At 32.0% G+C, this 13,982-nt stretch overlaps 1 long non-coding RNA gene across 1 annotated transcript; it reads right to left on the reverse strand.

Annotated features, from left to right (window-relative positions):
- Nucleotides 1-6,847: 6,847 nt before the first annotated feature.
- LOC139518587 (uncharacterized) lies at nucleotides 6,848-8,593 on the reverse strand. The gene is made up of 3 exons (XR_011663422.1): nucleotides 8,399-8,593; nucleotides 7,849-7,980; nucleotides 6,848-6,951 (listed from the first exon to the last, which is right to left on the reverse strand). It is a non-coding gene; the product is annotated as an uncharacterized lncRNA (long non-coding RNA).
- Between the last annotated feature and the right edge of the window lie 5,389 nt (nucleotides 8,594-13,982).

The raw sequence follows: 13,982 nt of genomic DNA on the forward strand, positions 1-13,982 counted from the left end.
AAAATCGTCATTAAAGGGCATTATCTCCAATAAGGTGTCGCCCGATAACTGCCATGTTGACTAATTTGTAGATATATATTTATTAAAGGTATTGGTCACATGACGTAGTAACGGTCAAGTGATTGTTTACTATAAACACGTGTTTTTGGGTACATCAAGCACATGGTGTGTGTTTATGTTCAATTTGATTGGATGGCATATACCCGCAATGACGGTTTAACGGGTATATGCGCTCATGAGATTCGTGAAAAGCATGATTAAGTATTACTTAAGGGGTTCTTTTGAGAAAATAAAGTTATTCGAAGTTTGCCTATAGTTAACGTAGCAGCAGTTCGTTATTATATTGACCCATCCACCCACTCCTGTTATGAGTTGGTTTTTGTTAATGTGGGTATGTCCAAATATTACATTATATTTAAATGAATTTTTTTTCTTTTTGATAGATTTTGATTATGTTACTGTATATTCTATTATATGATTGGAATGGCAGTGTGCTTACCTGAATTTATAGTGAAGGACTTTAGTTTGAAGATATCAAAGGCTGCTACACCTGTAGTCACACTTAATCTATCTATGTGTTTTTTAATTTATTAAATAATTTATATTCGTTTGAGCTGGAGAATGAGAATATAAGTTTTCTTACTGATCATTTTTGCTCTATGTCAAGTTTCTCTCTATATATTATAGTTTTTAAGAAATTATTCAAAAAAGAAACATGAGTAAAATTTATCTCAGTACTTTTGTCCTTTTGAACAATTTCAAATACACCCTGCCCATAACAATACTTTAATAAACAGGAATATATGATATGATCGCATAAACCAACGGTCCGAGATTTGAATAATTCTCGAACACTTTACAAAATCTGCACAAACAATACTTACTAGTAAAGGTAGTACATTATACAAGTACACTGTACCTATAAAAGAGGGGCAAAAGATACCAGAGGAAAAGTCAAACTCATAGATCGAAAATAAACTGACAACGCCATGGCTAAAAATGAAAAAGACAAACAGACAAATAATAGTATACAAGACACAACATAGAAAACTAAAGACTAAGCAACACAAACCACACCAAACACTGGGGTGATTCTCTGGTGCTCCAGAAGGGTAAGCAGATCCTGCTCTACATGTGGCACCCGTCGTGTTGCTCATGTTATTACAAACCCGGGAAATAGTCTAAGTCGGTAGTTCACATTCATGAAAAGGGAACGGGATTGTAGTTATGACGTAAGGAACATATCCATATCGGTAAAAAAAACTATATATGAAGTACTGTAAAATGTCATTGAATGAATTTGAATTACATGTACACAGTAGATTTTTTTCATGTTCTGTAACATATTTGTGAATAATAATGATGATTATTGATTTTCCTTGTCAGAAAAATTTGTTGAAAAAGTACAATGTCTCTAGTGTTAATTTGAATTATGTATATATTGTAGTATACAAATTAACAATTAACTTTTATAAATGTTGGTATTTGAATGTTTTTTCAATGCGTGTACTCAAGATGACGACTTATTAACCTTGTCAAGAAGGATTGTGTTGACTTGACTTCAGCTTAATATAGCTAACACTGACTGGTTAATCGTGTCTGCGTCTTGTTTGTTTTTTCCTTACACGCGGAGAATAATATCTACAATTCCACATGCCCAACACAATTTGGCATGCATTTCAGTTTTTTCTTAGATCTATTTATTGATTTATTAAAAAAATACTATAGTGTTTTAAAACGTCTGAATATTGAAACTTGTTTTACACCCGACTCTTACCCATCTTCACGAAGTGCTCGTTGTAGTTTAAATTGATGTGTTAGATTCTGCATATTATACCCTGCTATAGAATAGGACTTTTTATAGACAGGGGTAAGTTTCTTTTCATTTAAATTGTCCACAAATATCCACCATAATATTTCAATGATACATAATGCATTTTGATTCTATACGAACTTCACAAAAATAGTTTTTAACAAGTAAATACTATTTAATATGTCTTCAGATATTCGATATGGACGGTGTATTCATATTTTTCCACACCGTGCCTGTTATCAGTTGGTGGTAACACCGTGTATTGATTATGAGCAAATGCATACAATACATGTATGTAGCAGCTCAATGATACTTTATGCATTTTGATTCTTTAATTAAAGCTAGAAACTAAAACTCAATGACATATGAACAAGGAAAAATAATTGAAATTCAGATTTGTTTAAAACGATCATAGCATGCATACTTGTTTTATACCAAGAGACCCTTAACAACGGCTACAACAACAAGTGAGTGTTGCTGACACTAATAAATTCCTTTAAAAAGGCGTTTAATCCTTATAATTCTTAAAAATTGAAAAATATACACTCGTAACCTCTATCACACGTAAATTGTATATTTGTGTTATCGAATTGGCCTGGTGCATGAATATATGTGTTGGTTAACGCAAAAATATGAACTCCGTGAAAGGAGTAGGTCCAGTAAGACCCTTTTTTGGCCCCAAAATATAGCAGTTTTACAAAATTGTTAAAATGTAAACTTTTAGTTATTTATTGAACAGTAGAATGCTTCTGCTACATATATATGGGCTGTTTTTGACAATAGAATGCACATATATCGGGTACTAGCACCATTAAGTCATGCTAAATTTCTGAAATTTTCACAATTCTAGCATTTTAGTTAAATTCTAGACGGTTTTCGTGTAAAACGGAAGTGGCCGAATTCGTGTTCATCCTTAATATTGAAATGCAAGTTGTATTTTATGATAATACATAACATATATAAAGATTGAGGATGAACACGGATGCGGACACTTTCATTTTTGACAAAAACCATCTGAAAAGTGACATTTTTCGGCATATTTGGTAGAATTTTCATATTTGAGCTTGAATCGGATCGTTTTTAAGGACTTAATCAGATAAAATCTTTCACATTAACTAATTGAATCAAATGAAATAGACACTTAAGTGTTTAAAAAGTGGTCAAAATCTTTTGTCAGATGAACCTGAAATTTGAGGCCAAAATCGGTCCTTACCGGACCTACTCCTTTGATATCTGATAAAAAATAAACTACAAAAATAATTGAGATTATAAAAATTTTATATTTTCAATAATCTGCTTTAATTCAATCAAATATTCGTGTGGGTGCGTGGGTGTTGCAGCCTGTAGCTCAATGCCATATTTGGCATGACCATAGCGGCGCTCGCAGCATGAATCAGAATTTTGAAATTCCCGTATCAGCTTGAATAGAATTTTGGAATTCCCGTATCAGCTTGAATAGAATTTTGGAATTCCCGTATCGGGCACTTGTTAATTTGCTGTCGACAAGAAAGCAGGTGTTACGCAAATTAGTTATCCGAACCCGCCCAACCTCCCTATGAGAATAGTTGCTGCTGTTTTTGTTTTATATTTTCAGGCACGGGTTTGCTGTATTTGATTTCAATATTACGGTTACCAGTATAAAAGTCGGACCTTCATAGTATTGGACCCAAAAGAAAGACGGAGCTGGCCGGAGAAGACCTGCCAAGAAAACAAAAAAGGTCGGACATGTGGTGGCAGAAGTACCTGGGGAAACTACTGATATCTCATCAGGTAATGAGTCGGAGGAGGATGCACGGGCATTAAGGTACAAAATTGCAAATAATTCCATTGATTTCACTCCGTCACAAGAATCTAGCGTTCATGACACAATGGGGGAACACGTGTCTTTTAAAATTAAAGAAAAGATTTGGGAGGGAAAGTTTGAAGAACTTCATTCTCTTTTGAGAACGCAAAAAGAAATGGAAGAGGTTGACGAGGGCGATTTGAAATTAAAAAGGGGGAAAATTTGCATCGAAAAAAGATCGTCGGGGGTTTATTTGTCATTAAATGAATCGACTTCAGCATTCATGATTTTTATGAGCGTATACATTAAGAAATACAGTACACGGGCACAGGAATTGTTAAAATATATGCGCGATATAAGATTAGTGGAAACAAGGTCAGAAAACTGGGCCATCTGTGACGAGCAATTTAGGCTAAAAATAGAAAAGAATCCAAATTTATCTTGGGGAAATATACACGGTGAATATTGGCTATTACACATCACATCTCCCACCGTACATAACAGTGGGTCAGTGCAATCACAGGGTTATAGAACAAATACACAAAATCGTGGTAATTATAACTCAAATGCAGCTACACTTTCAAACAATAGAAAACATCAACAATCATAGGTAACTATTGGAAGTGTAAATATGTCATGTAAATACTATAATAATGGTAATGACTGTCCCTACTTCCCTCGTTGTAGGTTTAAACACATTTGTGAAATATGCAGTGGCAAACACAGAAAGGCCCAATGTAATAACCGGGCCCAAGGAAGAAGTAACAAAAAGTATTAATTTTTATTCATTAGGAAATACTCCTATAAAAATGTATCAGTCTTGGAAAATTATTTAGAATTCTACCCACTTAACAATGTAGCACATGAAATTATATCTGGTTTCAAATACGGTTTTTCACTAAAATATTTTGGCTTTAGGGAACCAAGGGAGAGTTTCAATTTAAAAAAAGTGCATTACAGCTACCCAAAAGTTTTTAAAAACAAATTAATGAAGGAAGTTAAACTTGGTCGCATTGCTGGTCCTTTCAGATACCCACCTTTTCCCACACTTCAGGTATCATCAATGGGGCTAGTGCCAAAAAGGATGGGGATGTCAGACTGATTCAACATTTATCCTATCCTGAGAATAATTCAATAAACGATTTTATTGATAAAGATCATTGTTCAGTGCAGTACAGTTCAGTGGACGAAGCATCATGTTTGATTAATAGACACAAAACATTTGCACGATTGAGCCAGTGTGACGTAAAAGCGGCTTTTCGTTTGTTGCCAACTGCCCCGGACGATTTTGACTTGTTGGGGATAAAATTTCAGGGTGAATATTATCTTAATAAAATGCTCCCTATGGGGGCCTCAATAAGTTGTGCCCTGTGGGAGAAATTTGCAAAAGCTTTGCATTGGATAATACAGCTAAATAGCGGAAATGATGATATCCTCCATTATTGAGATGATTTTCTTTTTGTCGAGTCGAGCTAAACATCAAAAGTTGGCAATACTTTGAAGTTATTCCAAGAAGTATGCAACAAAATAGGCATTCCTCTTGCTAGTGACAAGACTACTTTGCCGACTACATTACTTATGTTTTGGGGTATAGAATTTGATACACAGAATTTAATCATGCGACTTCCAAATGAAAAACTTGTCAAACTCTCACAAAAAATCAGAGATACCTTGGACAGATTTAACATTGCCATAAAGGTGAGAGGTATGGCTAGCCACAAAACCAGGTTTAACCCATCATTTATTTCTTAAAATGTCCTGTACCAAGTCTGATAAATTGCAGTTGTTATCTTATAGTTCGTTTATGTGTGTGTTTCATTGTCGTTTGGTTTTTTGTCTCACTTTAGTGTTTCTGTTGCTTCGTTGTTTTCGTCTTATCATGCTCATCGTTGATGTGTTTCCCGTGGTTTTGGTTTGTAACCCAGATTTGTTTTCTCTCAATCGATTTATGACTTTCGAACAGCGGTATACTTCTGTTGCCTTTTATTTAACATCATAGTACCTCAAAAGACAACAGTAAGGTTGCAGCATAAGCATACGTGATTAATGCTTTAAAAAAAAGCTTTCATAGTTATACATGTAGCATGGCTAGCAATGATCATAAATTTAAACCTTTGGCATATACAAGTTACTTATTTTCTATTCGTCACATTCAAGAAATTATGAGGAAAGAGTTACAAAAAGTATACCAAAGGTATATATTTGACCATAAACTATCTCATCATATAATACAAATGTAATCATTAAGCATATAATTACGATTGCATACGTTTTTTATATAAATATCTGGATAGAATCTAATATAAAACATAAACTATAGCATATTTTACTGCACCAGCCATTTTGGAAATTAAATGTGGTTTATTGACTGAGTGTTACAATTTCGTTTAAACTCTTGAATTCAAAAAGATTGGAAAAGTTAGGATAGATAATAAATAGAAGATCATCATGATATATCTGAAAGTATAATTAAATGATCTGATTGTTGTATACTTTTGTTTTCGAAATGTGACTGAAAGAACTCCGACTCAGTTTGAAATGTTTAGTATGGAGAAGTCGGCAACGGGATGCGCACAGTTTGTTTATTCATTCGTTTGTTGTGTTGAGCATGTGATTTTGCCGTTTGATAAGGGACTTTCTTTTTTAAATTTTCCTCTGAGTTAAGTATTTTTGTGATTTTACTTTTTCTCATATGAATGTTGACAATTTGTTGTAAATTCGACCTCCAAATTAAACTTATAAGTTGCTATACGAAAGTCCAGCAAAAAATCACCACTTGTTCCTCGATGTAGCATGTTTTACCTTTTTGTTCAGTATTAACCAGATATGCAGAATGGTATCCAAAAGTAATAAAGTCATTTGTTCTTGTGTTTGTTTGTTACATATTTGTCTGGTTTTTTTTAAAGTGATAAAGATCATAACAGAACGTTGACCTATGTACCCTTTTTTTTTACATTTTTACCTGTTATATCTGTTTGTTTTGTTCAAATATCGTATTCAAAATGATGGAAATTTATGCGATTATCGTATAAGTAAGAGGATTATTTTCAAAAAGCATAGGAAAACCTTCATATATGACTAGGTTTAAGAAAATGTTATCCAAGGATATCTTAGCTGATGATCCACCTTACGTGTCTATGCTTGTTCTTTTTGTAAGAATATGTATAACCACGATCAAACGTTCATATTAATATCCTGTTATAAAATGTCAAATGCATTTTCAGCATTATGAAAAAATTAGCTAATGCATATCATATTAACAGTTTTATTTAAAAAAGTAAAAAATCTACGGATGATTGTTGTCAAGTCATGATATTGTAATGTACTCCTTGTGTCTTCGTATTTTCTTAATATCCTGTAAAATAAAAGAAATTCAAGTTAAAATTATTTGTTTTTCTCATAATGTACAGATGAAATAAATACATCAACTGAATATTTTCTATATGATCTGCAGTTATTTCAAATCTTCATTATTTGTGTATGAACTAGAAGACACTACGTAGAAAAAATTCAGTTACTTTTTGTTCTTCTAAAATTTTTAAATTACTAAATTTTAAATCGAGACTTTATAGCCCTATATTAACACAACCTAATTTTATATTGACCAGTACGATAAACTAGTGTTATCATATTATTCGCTTTTCCTATTTTTTATTTGTAATTTGAAATAAATTGAATTAAAGTGTATTGTATTTGTAAAATATTTGTACCAAGTTAAGAAGAGGTAAAGGATACCATAAGGACGTTCAATCTTTTACATTGAAACAGTACTTAATATACAAAATAGCAAACTTAACACTTGGTTATACCATTAAAAACTTAGGTAAATGTCAGATGCCAAGGAGCAGTTAGGCAGATATTGCTCCATGGGAATATCCCAGTTGGTTTCTTTTTTCACTCAATCTAATGTAAGGTCACTTTTGTTGGCGTCATGTACTTGCCCTTTTTGAATTTACCTTGAATGTTTTGTAAATTGCTATATTTTTTGTATTTCATAATATTTTAGTGGGGTAAGTTATATTCAAACTATTGAAATTTATATCGACCTTTAACTTGTTATAAGTTAATAATGTAGCAAAAGTTAAAATGTGTTAGTTTAAAAGTATCAGAATGGCAAAGTTCCTTTCTTATATCTATATAGTCAGTGTTAGATCGAAATCAAATAAAAGACATTTGCACCAATATTTCCCATTTTAAGAGATCATAGATGTGGATAACATTTCATAGCTATAGGATTAGAATTGAAGCTTACCATTCCATCTTGTATTAGATCTCCACCCTGAATAAGATCTCCTTCCTGAATTAATTCCCCATGTGTTCAAACGTCCTAATCCACTGTCAAAATGACTGCTTCTGTATGAATCAACCGATGCTCGTCTGTATCCTATAAAATTAATAACTGTTATTATATTTGGTCTATTATCATTCAATACCTTCGTGAAAAATGTTACAGTAGGAAGCTTAAAGCTTTAAAAACACACGTTAAAACAAACAGTGTCTTTAAATCTTATTGGCTAGGAATATGTTCATGTCATATCTTTACATATACAATGTTTAGGAAAACAAATACGACTTACATTATATATATAGAAGTGAAAACACGTTGATTGATTGATGGATTATTAATTGACTAACGTTCAGTGGCTACTCTTTCTGGAGGAGATATTTAAACGAATGTATATTACACAATGACATACATCATTTAAAAAATAGTAGCAAATTTTGAACTATGAATGACCAACTTTAACAGAATTAAAATGTTCAAATAAAAATAAGCGTTAATTATGTTTAAAAGATTTTACTTCTGTGTTCGCCAATCAATCCACCTCCTAAATGTCCGCTATTCCAGCTTCCTGTCAAATCACCACTATTCCATCGATTAGTTAGACGTCCACTATTCCAACCATTATTCAGACCGTCCCATGATCCTTGATTGTAACTATCATAACTGCGGCGAGCACTGGCTAAAGAAACTAACACAGCAACATGAGCAAGCCCGATAACAATTGCAAATGTGTTCATGGTTTCTGTAAAACAAAAAGATACATCAGCGTTATTATACCAAATTAACAATGATAAAGAAATCTTGTGTGTTTTGACGTTATTTTTATGTGATCCTTATAGATATGAAGCGTTTACTTTGCTATCAATCTATTTCAAAAGAAATTGATACATCTGCTTTAATATCTTAATCTTTTAAACGCGTTTTGATAAATTGATTCATAAATCAAGTAGAAGATATATGCTTAGTACGAAATGTTTCATGAACGTTTTCCAATTGCAAATATTTGACAAGAGTTATTCTTATTGGCTTTGTTACCTCTTATTGTGAGGAATGCATATAAACTGAATATTTTTATTTTAACATTAATTAAGAATAAAGTTTTTCTTCGCCAGCATTCTTGAACATCTTCGAGATGTATTTGGAATACAACAGAAAGTTTTCTTTGGATCAAATACAATATAAAATCATATTAAAGAGCTTAATTCATATAACTTGTAGATAAATATATAAGAAAAAGCAATGAACAACTCACATGTTTTTTTCTTTTAGAGTATGATGTACTGTAATGGATTGTAAGACACAAATGGATAGAGAACTGAGATAACATTCTTCTTTTATACTATTTTGATACAAGGAAATAAATATTGGGGAATAATAAAACTCAAAATAAATCAACTGAACTACGTAGATTTTTTATTATACCATTACAGGTTGTGAAGGTTATGACCAACATGTCAATGTCACTCGCATAAGTAATTTTATGATCACATCTATCATTTACAAATAAAAGGTTCATTATTACGCATTCACTTTACTAATTATACATCATAAAAACTGCCATAAATAATTTGTAGATTGTGGCATTAACTTTAAGTAAATAAAGACTATTATAAAAGAAAAAAGTTTCACTGAACATCAAGTTTAAAAAAATTAATGTTTGAACATAAAGATTTTCTGTGTTTTTTTAATATTTTTTGTTTTATATTAATTACGAGGGTAGACCTACTATATGGGAGACAACTCTTACCCATGTATTTAAAGTCATTTGTATGTTTAACCATAGCAATAATTTCAAAAGTGATCAAGCAATTATGTTGTCTACATTTGACTGTGAGAATGATGCAAACTTGTACATGTTACACACCAACAAGTATTACATTAAGGAACTTCTTATTTTTAAGGATTAATAAGCAAGATATGAAAGTGAAGATGACAATAACAATCAGAACCAAGGAGTAGACAAAGACTCATAAAACCAAAATACATTTACATCAACAGTTACAAATAATGAATAAGAAACCACAAGAACTCTACTAAAAACCGGGAGTGAACTCAGGTGCTCCGGAAGGGTAAGCATTTCCTGCAACGTATACGGCAACCGTCGTGTAATTTCTTTGTTCAGGTCGGTAATGATGGAAGGTTATTATGACTGAGGAAGAATATCAGATATGATTTCTGACACACTTGTGTCATGATGGCCAATCAGCTCATGATTGCGACCGTAACATTTTTGAGTGATGACCTTAATTTAATTGATTCATAGCCCTGTCTTAGCAACTTTTGAGGAAGCAGTATTCCTTGTTAAACAAAAGCAACGTACTTTGCGCTAGATCTAGAGTAACGTATAAATTGAGACAAATATACTCCATATGCTGGGGCCGCTAGGATATTGCTACACAGAAATGGAAAGTTGACTATAGAAAAATTAAAGTCATCGCGTTTTTATAAAGTTTGGTATTTAACCTACCAAGTAATCATTTCGAGAAAAAGGTCTGAATATGAAGCAGATTTATCTGTGTCGGTAGTATTTTTGATTTCAAGTTCACTTGGATATATTAAATGTAAGTGATCATTGAATCAATTATTATTCAGAGACAGTACATCATCAATATGCCGAAAGGTGAAATTAAAAGACTGGGCTAATTTCTTTTCTCCTTTCTGCAATTCTGTTTTGACTTGAGTAATCAAATGTATGTTCATAATTATAAATTAACTGATAACAAAACTTTGAATTTTGAAAAACTAAGGCTTTTCTTCCTCAGGAATAGATTACCTTAGCTGTATTTGGCAACACTTTTAGGAATGTTGGTCCACAATGCTCTTCAACGTCGTACTTTATTTGGTCTTTCAAACATTATTTGATTCGGGCGTCACTGATGAGTCTTTTGTAGACGAAACGCGCGTCTGGTGTAAATATAAATTTTTAATCCTGGTATCTATGATGAGTTTATCTGTAAAAGCCCTTGGATAAATTCTGCTTCATAGGAATATAAAAACAAATCTGCAAGTAGATGAATGCAGTGGGATTCCAATAGTCTGTCGGAAGACTAAACCTCCAAATGCAACAAATATGTTGTCAATTAAAAAGTCCAGCATGGGATTGATATCCTCTTCGGTGTATTTTTTGCTTGACTCTGAATGATTTTTCACAAAGAAAACCGAATTCCTACCAAAAACTAGATATTTAAAACGTCTAGTGCCCTTTTTGTTAAAGAAACATAAGTTGACGAGTTCTTTCAGTCGAGCATTAAGTTTAGTATCTAGAATAGTGGTATAAAGAGTTGAAAATTCAAAGGTTTTAATGTTGGTACAATGTTTTAATGATTGAGGTTGTAAATTAACTAATAACTCTTTCGAATTTTTCAGTATACACATCTGATTAACACAACTTCTTGAATATGCCGTGTCGAAATATTTCTGAAGTCCTTCTTTAACTGCAGTGAGTATGACAGTAAGAACTTCAGAAAGGGGTCCAGTGGAACACTTGGAAGAACCTGCAATATACCTTTCCTTTTAATGATGCTTAGCAATCCAATATAAGGATGGAAGATCCTGATCTTCATTTTTTGGATTAACACCAAAGGAGATTAGAATCGATTTGTGGTTTTCAAGAATGTCATGCTTCGTAAGCGTACTAAGTGTACATGTAGGATTTCCAATAGAAAATTACTATTCATTCATAAAATGCTGTAAAAATCATCAATGTAATGAGGAGTTCTGGAACGACTATATCTTTGGAATTTTTCAAATGTGGTACAAGTTTGACTTCTGCAAATTAAAGAATGCAAAGACAGTCTGTAGAAGCTTTTGTAGGGGGAACTATTTAGTTCCAAAACTTTCATTTTTTCTTGTGTCTTGTAAGCCAACTTGTTTACAGATTTTGAAAATTTCATATGTTATTTGTTATGAAACCTATTGCTTTTAGATCATTCGACATAGTTTTGAATTTTATATTGATCACTCCTTGCATAAGTTATACGACTTCCTAAAGGAATCGATAAAAAGAATTTTCTTAACACTTTATTCTTTATAAAAAAAAGATTTTTTTACTGTATTGTAATTTCGTACTTTATAACAGCCGATGAAGTGAGATTTAAGAGTGGTTAAACAAGAAATGAAAAGTTATTATACTTTGACTTATTCAGTAACGTAAAATATCAATATTTTCTTTACGACGTCACTGGATCTATTTTTAAAAATCAACAGTCTGTTTAACATAGCTCAAGGATATATCTTTCTTATGTTTACAAAGTGTATTACTTAAAATAATCATGTCAACTTTGTGTATATGACATTTACAAACAATCTTAGATTATCTTTGTTGGCATCAAAATATTCATAAAGATGCGTTTAAACTCATCATAGATACAAAGATTAAATTTTGTATTTACGCCAGACTCACGTTTCGTCTACTCAAGACTCACAAGTGACGCTCGAATTAAAAAAAAAACACAAAACCAAATAAAGTACGAAGTATAAAAGCATTGAGGACCAAAATTTCTACAAGTTTTGCCAACTAGCATAGTCAACTGCTATCACATACTGTTATAGATACAAAGATTTGGTTTGGAAGTTCAACCGTAGAAAATTACAAACGAGATATCACATCCAGCGTATAAAAATGTAATTGGTTTTGGAGCCCAAATTTTCAAAAACAAATCAAAGGCAAATCAATTGGCAAAAAAAAACAGATAGTATAGGTAAACATTTCAAAATTTGATTACCGTAGACAAATATAGGCAACAGTAGTATACCGCTATCCGAAATTCATAAATCGATTGAGAAAAAAACAAATCCGGGTTACAAACTAAATCTGAGGGACACACATCACATATAAGAGAGCTACGACACAACAGAAACATAACAATAAAATATAACACGCACAGTCGAGAACTATAGTATCATAATTGCAATTTCCCTGACTTGGCACAGGACATTTTAAGAAAGTATATAAACTCATCATAGATACCAGGACTAAATTTTGTGAATACGCCAGGCGCGTTTAGTCTACAAAAGACTCATCAGTGACGCTCGAGTCCAAAAAAGTTAAATGGGCCAAATAAAGTAAGAACTTGAAGAGCATTAAGGACAAAAATTCTTAAAGTTTTGCCAAATACAGCTAAGGTAATCTATGCCTGAGGTAAAAAAAAGCCTTAGTATTTCAAAAATTCAAACTTTTGTGAAGAGTAAATTTATAAATATAACCATATCAATGATAATTCATGTCAGCACAAAAGTAAGCAGTGTGCTATTAAACTTAATCACTATAAAACAAACAATAACTATGTCAACAAGGAACAACACAATGCCATATAAATACTTTAAAGACATAGCACATTCGCAAAATAAATGAAGACGAAAATACAAAAGATAATTCTTATGCAACATTGTTTAATTTGTAACGTTCATTTTGATGTGATAACGTCACCAATACTCACGACATCAATTCACAAGTGATGCTATGAAAACGTAGCGAAAAAACGCAGACGACGTTGGACAGATTTTAAGTGTTTGATTTTGCGATGTTTTCTAACAGTTTAATTATATTGAGAGGATAAAATTGAAAATGAAAATCAGGATTATGTCAGAGACAACAACCAGACCAAAGAGTAGATAACAACGTAGACGCATGGTCAGTTAACTTAGTGTACAATCATCAAATCACCAATTTGGAGCTTAAAATACAATACTGTTTTCTCCTTACACATCGGTGAACACGAATTTGACAGCTCGGGTCCCTATAATAATAGAGCATTTCTTGCGTTTTCGATTTATTTAATCAACAAATTAAAAACACACATACATGTGTATAGAAACTTGCAAATTACCAGGTATCTCAAAAAATACGATTTAAAAATCATTTCGAGTTTTGGCAAATTTATCATGAAAATGCATGTTTTTTCTCAAATCGCAAAAATCGCAAGAAGTGTTACACGGGGCTAAAGAAAATGTGTGTTAAGTTAAATTTTACAAGTCCATGTACAATTATTAACGTATTTCTTCCAGTTTCATTAATTTTAAAAATTTGTGAGACATAGAAAAGGTTTTAGGCATAAAGGAATATATCTATATTTTAATACTGATCTTTAAAATTTTACTTC

Source organism: Mytilus edulis, chromosome 4 (assembly GCF_963676685.1).
Source record: "Mytilus edulis chromosome 4, xbMytEdul2.2, whole genome shotgun sequence".
In the NCBI taxonomy this organism is placed as follows: domain Eukaryota; kingdom Metazoa; phylum Mollusca; class Bivalvia; order Mytilida; family Mytilidae; genus Mytilus; species Mytilus edulis.